Below are 6,964 nucleotides of genomic sequence, written 5' to 3'. Positions count from 1 at the left end.
ACCAATTATTGATAAAAAAATGTTTGCATTAGTTTTCATCTTCACTTCCTTATTTGCTTAGCATCTAAGTCAGTCGTATGCGATATCATTACTAGTATCTGGGATGACAATTTCACTTAACCAATGAGAGGTGCAGAGCAGTGCATTCTAAGTGAAACAACAACTGAATTTAAAATTTTATATGTCATAAAAATTTTGCTTTTTCTGCCAAATAAGTTGTGATTTATGATACTGTGTTTAAGGTAGGACCTGAGAATGCAGCTGTTTTTTTCCAAGCACATAGCGGATTTTATATCCACAGTCACATAAGAATATGACAATATTTTCCTTCATCTCTTGAACCAGCAACTGACGCACACCCTTGCATTCCTGAAATACCGTCACAGCTCATGTTGACAACATTGCTGCACAAAACACGTAAGTACACCACTGGCCTCTATCTATACTTTTATAATCTCCTGCAGAAATGTTTACTGCTGTTGAGTGTTTGCTCAATTTAGAAGCCAATTCAATTCCTAATACATATAAAATGCAGCTAATAAAAAAAAAGGTAGGAAGAAATATTAATTGTCATCTCTTTTTCACCACTACTATGAAAATAGTAAAGTTTTTCTTCTTCTTATAACGTACATTTTGGTAAAAACCATGAAAAACAATTAACCATAATTTATTGTTAAAAAAGAACAGTGTCTATGCAGTGCAAGAAGTTTAGAACAGAGCTTGTCCTCTCAACATCTTTGGCCTGCTTGGCAGGCACAACGGTTTCTAGTCTATGTTATGCAGCACATGAACAACTCTCAGCTGCAGTTTACAATCACCTCACACACACACACACACACACACACACACACACACACACACACACACACACACACACAAATTATTGTTGTGAAAGGAAGAATTAATGGTGGACATTCATGAAAAACACACAATATTTAAAAGATGCACCAAATCAACAATTTTCAAGATTCGGCAATGAAATTTTGTACCATGCTTTACATGAAATTAATACATTTACTGTTGAGTTACTTAAACAGAATTTAAAAATTTTATTTATAAAAAAAAGTATTTTTTTCTCACTCAAACTATTTCAGGAGATTCCTACAAAATTTTCTCTGTTTAATCACCTTGCATATGGTAAGCTCCTCTCATGAGGTATACTGAATAGAAAATTTTTTAGTAATTTTTTAATTATAATTCTGTAAGTATAATATAAAATCCATGCAAAATTCCCATACTTTGCCCCATATATCAGCTTACACAGGGTGTATAAATGGACAAGGAAAAAAAATTCCCGGATTTCCCAGTTAAAATATAAAAATACACTTTTTCCCGGATAAAAACACATGACATCCGTGTTATTAAGTGACGGTATATTTTCCCTCTGAACTGTAAAACTTATCACACCTTTGAATGGTTATGGTTTTTATACACACGCATAGAATTTCCTGGCACTTAAAAAACGAAACTCAGGGAAGAAAACTCCTTTTGGAAAGATTTTTGATGTGCAGCAACATGTACACTGCATAGTTTCATATTATGAAAGTGTAAATTCAAATTCCACTAAACACCACGTGTTACTTCCCGAACCATTGTACTAGAGATTGCAATGCGCTTTTGTAAGCCAGTCATAACTCATGTCATGTGATCCCGCCAGCCGATGACAGTGGATATTCAGATCACAGGAGACGTGATGTAATCAGCTAATAGCAACACCACTGTTAAGTAGTGCAGATGCACAAAGAGGAAAAAATGTTTTAAATAAATATACATAGTGTTGCTACAAGAAAAGCAAAGCTTTCACATATAACATTGGTCTCTAAGGTCAATAAGCTGCTTCAGAAGCTAAGCTTTCACATATATCACACAAATGTGCCAGCAAAATTTTTAGCCAAGTCCAGTGACTTGCCCTCAAAGTTTTCTACAAATAAATTAGCTACAGCATAGGAGAGAGATCTTCCTGTAGCACATCAATTTGCTCAAAATAAAGACATGAATGATCTTCTGGGCTTGAAATACTTCTAAATGGTTCATCATCAAACGCTCTGTGATTTAAGAAATTCAGCGTACATTCTCGCACATAGTTCAACTTGTGTAAAAGGAAATTTACTTTGAAAGTAAAGCTTTTCAAACCACCATTCGTAATATTTTCAAGCGACTTGTTAGAAATAGGCTCGTTTCAGTAGTCATCAGAGAGCACCAGATAACAGATGCCACCGCACTTCGGCAGCTGCTATGATGCAGGAAGCCCGTATGTTCGTACGTGTAAAACATCGGAAGATCTTACATTATGTCATAAGAGACAACTAAGTACCTGGGTGTTAAAATTACGAACAACTTCAGTTGGAAGGACCACATAGATAATATTGTCGGGAAGGCGAGCCAAAGGTTGCGTTTCATTGGCAGGACACTTAGAAGATGCAACAAGTCCACTAAAGAGACAGCTTACAGTACACTCGTTCGTCCTCTGTTACAATATTGCTGCGCGGTGTGGGATCCTTACCAGGTGGGATTGACGGAGGACATCGAAAGGGTGCAAAAAAGGGCAGCTCGTTTTGTATTATCACGTTATAGGGGAGAGAGTGTGGCAGATATGATACACGAGTTGGGATGGAAGTCATTACAGCATAGACGTTTTTCGTCGCGGCGAGACCTTTTTACAAAATTTCAGTCACCAACTTTCTCTTCCGAATGCGAAAATATTTTGTTGAGTCCAACCTACATATGTAGGTATGCTCATCAAAATAAAATAAGAGAAATCAGAGCTCGAACAGAAAGGTTTAGGTGTTCGTTTTTCCCGCTCGCTGTTCGGGAGTGGAATAGTAGAGAGATAGTATGATTGTGGTTCGATGAACCCTCTGCCAAACACTTAAATGTGAATTGCAGAGTAGTCATGTAGATGTAGATTTAGATGAGAAAAAAAAAACATCAAAGGATCAAGAGCATCGGAATTTCGTCAAGCATACTAAAATGGCACATTTCAAATGCATACTTAAAGAGCACATTCGTATGTCCAGATTCCCAATCAAGTAGGCCTCTACCTGATATTAAGCTTTTCAGTTGGGTTTCGGGATGGAAATTTCCTTGGATTACCAGTACTGCATTAACTCATTTTTGATTCTTTATTATGGCAAAATGCCATACATGCTAGAAGATGAAAATGTGCACTTGAAATGCAGTGAGCAGTTGAAATTAGCCAATAGTGTGGAACTAAACACTTTGTTTCAAACAGCGTAAAAGATTAATAAAAACCAAATTTATTTAGCAAACAAGCAAATATATCTTCATTGTTCTACAAGGCGATTAACGATGGCTATCAGAAAAGTGGAAATAAAATAAAATCTGAAACTAACAACATATATTAGCCTTCCGTAATAATGTGAATGTATTTTAATTCACCTCATAGCCCCGCCACAGAAATCCATTTTGATTTCATTTGACGTGAGAGAAGTAAATGAAGAGGAAACAGCAAAATCACTAAATGTAATCACGGGTCACTTGGAGACTACACACTTCCCCACTATAACTTAGACTGCTCTGCACATCAGCCTCGGATCTACGATATTTCCGAACCGGGGCAATACTAAGATAGTGGCGCCCCCTCCCCCAGCTCCCCTCCATCGAGTGTTTGAGATACGGTGTCAAAAATTTGAAAAAAATTGAATTTTCAAAAATATGTTCATTTTGTAGTGCACATCTTTATGAAGAGTCTGAAACATAAAACTTATATGTTCAATGAAATGTAACACATGTTATTTGGTCTTAAGTTTGCCAGAGTGCAGTGCCACCCCGCTTCACACAGCGTTCTCCTATGGCACATTATTTCGGTCCGTGGAACTGAAACTTGTATATTTTGTACTGGTTGCCATCAAACTATATTCAGGACAGTGGAAATTAAAATGTCCTGTGGTGCCTCTCCTGTTCCCAGTTGTCCGGTTTGACATCCTGCCCCTCTTTAAAAAAAAAAACTCGCGATCAATATTGGATGCTAGACGGGGGCTGTACAACTCGCCCTTACTAGTGTAGCGATCTAGCCAAAAATTTTCTGACAAAATTTCATTTTCTGGGATACATCGAGAAGATAATACACAATCTTTCTTACCTGTTATTCCTGTCAGTCGTTTATTCCCTCCCTGGTAGTCTGAATCTATGAATTTCCCAAGTAATTATAGCAACGCTGATCATTCACAAATCCAAACAACAGCATAATCAGACAGTGATTGGCGTTCACTCGTTCATCTTTACTCCGCTCAGCTTGTATAGCCCGGTCCCCTTTTGCCTGCAGGAAAGTTTACTTATAGATTCGACGAGGATTCCCCTGAAAGACATCACGTACACTAAGCACGCATTCAAAAATCAACTTATGATTTTTTTTAATTTTTTATTTTTACTATGGGACCAAACTGCTGATGTCATCAGTCTCTAGGCTTACACACTACTTAATCTAACTTACGCTAAGGACAACACATACACCCATGCCCAAGGGAGGATTTGAACATCTGACCGTGGGGAGGGGGGGGGGGGGGCGGGGGGGTGGCCACGTGAACCATGGCAAGTCGCCTGAGACCGCACGGCTACCCCGTGCAGCTTATGATTCATTCAGAAAACAACAGGGATGCGCATCAAAATCATATGAGTAATTGATAGACCAATGTGCGCTGGATGCTAGGCGCTTTGCGAGACAAGGTTTTCAGGCGCGACAGTAAAATTTTTCCCGGTAGCATTTAGCTGCTTGCTGCAATTGCTTACACAGCCAACAGCCACATTTCTGTAGCCAGAAATGGGGGAAGGTACTATTCATACGCCACTCAACTGCGCATGCGCATGAGCCCGCTCTCTACTGCTTAACGAATCTAATGTAAGCAGTTGTGACATCACGCTCATAGGAGGCAATTTGTTCTTATGAAGCATTGCACAGTCTTCCTAAAGCCTTTGACACATTTTGCTGTTGGCAAACCCTTGTATGAGCACTGTGTTTAGTTGATGTATATGGCACATTTCCTTTGCAATTTATGTTTTATTTTCCTTTTGCTTCCTCGTTCACATTTTATTGTTGCAATTATTCTGCAGTAGCGTGATACAGTAATATCCTTTGTTAGAGTATCGATTCTTACCAGTCAAAATTACAAAAAATTGACTGAAAACTAAAACAACGAAAAATTACCAGAATTCTAAAAAATTCCCGGGATTTTCCAGGTTTTCTCCCGGATGAAAAAATTCCCTGGTTTTTCCCGGATCTCCCAGTTGTCCCGGGTCATATACACCCTGTTACAGTAAGAATTTCAAAATTTACTCTGGAGACAACATTCACTGGGTTTATAGAAGTAAGTGTACAAAATTTCATAATTCTAACCTTCATAAAGTCTAAGAAAAAGGTATATAAACTTTAAAAACATAATTTTCAGGAAGTGCTGAGTCATAGATAGGCACAACAAAAAGACTCTTACAATTCAAACTTTCGGTCTTCATCAACAATAGAAACCCCCCCCCCCCCCCCCCCCCCACACACACACACACACACACACACTCAGGCAACTGAAAATATTGTTACATTTCATCCTGGATTTTCCATTGTTTAATTTTCAGGAAGTGCAATTTAAAAGTTCAATTTATGTCACAACCCAATGTTTTTTCTTAAGTCACCTCTTCAGAAAGCCTCAGTGTCATTTTTCCCTTCAAAGCTTCTCTTCTGATTTCCTGTTTACCGCCATCTTTCCTTTACCAATCTTCAGCTGACTTTTCAGCTGCAGGGAGGTGCTGTAAATCTATTTTTCTCAAGATGTCTTCAGTGAAATTTCCTGTCTTGAAGCCCATTCTCTCTAATACCTTCATCCTTTGAACAACCTCTGCATGCATCATAAGTTGCAATTCTGACAACTGTAGCATATGAATATGTGGTTTTAGGGCATTGTTTCCATATGAGTGAATTTAGAGACTCATTTGGATTCAGGATTTTGCCACGTACACACTTTTTAGAAGTTCAGGTCAACCAAAAACCTGTAAGTAGGCTTAACAACATCCAGGATTCAATTTGGAAGTCTCTCCTTGTGAATGTAGGTGTTGTTATCCTTCTGAGCCTGTATATGTAAGTGTTGCTTCAAAAAGTGGGCAAGGAAAAGTAACATCATGCATTTAATTATTTTTCAGGCACTTTGAATGTGATTTCATCACTGAAACTTTGGGAACTTACTGCTCACAATTTCTACTAATAAATAAAAAAAAATTGAAAATTGACATTTTCAGTCAATTTCATGAATGTCCCCCTTAAAAGTATTAAATAATAGCCCATTAAAACAAATCATAATCAAATTAAACATTGCCTGTCATTGTGTCAGCACCAGGAGTGTATATGCTAGTGGGGGAAGGTTAATCTTTTAGGTCTTTTCAAAGGAGCCATCAATGCACTCTCCCCAATGGCTCTCTCTTAAAGCACAGAGTACTTAATTCTGGGTGGTTGGTAGGAGACTTGAACACTTCTTCTACCAAATGTGAGTCCATTACCCTAGTTATTGCACTGTCTTATTTTGTATGAATGACTGGAGAAGAAAAGAATAAGAGTATAGTATACACATGTAAAGCTCCAATGGAAAACTAAGCTGCTAAGTGAGACGAAGTCTGAGTTAGGGCAAGAAGATGACGAACAGATGAAACCAAAGACATAAGAAGAAAAAAGAAGTTGGTGCACTTAATCTTAATCTGCCTTAAAAAGGAATTAAATACGGAATGATGCCAATTTTTCATCAACTATCTTCCGAATAATAAGCTCTCTTTAAAAACAATAAGTTTGCATACCACTGAAAGCATTGGTGTTCCAGAATTCTCTTCTCGTAAGTGGAATTTTGAACACATAACACTATTATACATACAATACACTTGAGTAAACAGCTGGTACGTAGCTACATAAACAAGTGGACAACAGATTAGTCTTACATTCAGTGAGAACACTGAGAAATCAAAGGAAATA

At 37.8% G+C, this 6,964-nt stretch overlaps 1 protein-coding gene across 1 annotated transcript in view; it reads right to left on the bottom strand.

Moving 5' to 3' along the window:
• Window positions 1-4,110: 4,110 nt before the first annotated feature.
• Window positions 4,111-6,964, bottom strand: part of LOC126336294 (uncharacterized) — a 46,531-nt gene continuing 43,677 nt past the window's right edge. The window contains exon 2 of the transcript XR_007564944.1: window positions 4,111-4,318. The gene's annotated coding sequence lies outside the window, so the exon portion shown is untranslated. The remainder of the gene's footprint in view (window positions 4,319-6,964) is intronic.

The sequence above is a fragment of the Schistocerca gregaria genome, chromosome 1, assembly GCF_023897955.1.
Source record: "Schistocerca gregaria isolate iqSchGreg1 chromosome 1, iqSchGreg1.2, whole genome shotgun sequence".
NCBI classification, from domain to species: domain Eukaryota; kingdom Metazoa; phylum Arthropoda; class Insecta; order Orthoptera; family Acrididae; genus Schistocerca; species Schistocerca gregaria.
Note: the sequence above shows the minus strand (reverse complement) of the source record. Positions and strands in the feature narration are given on the sequence as shown.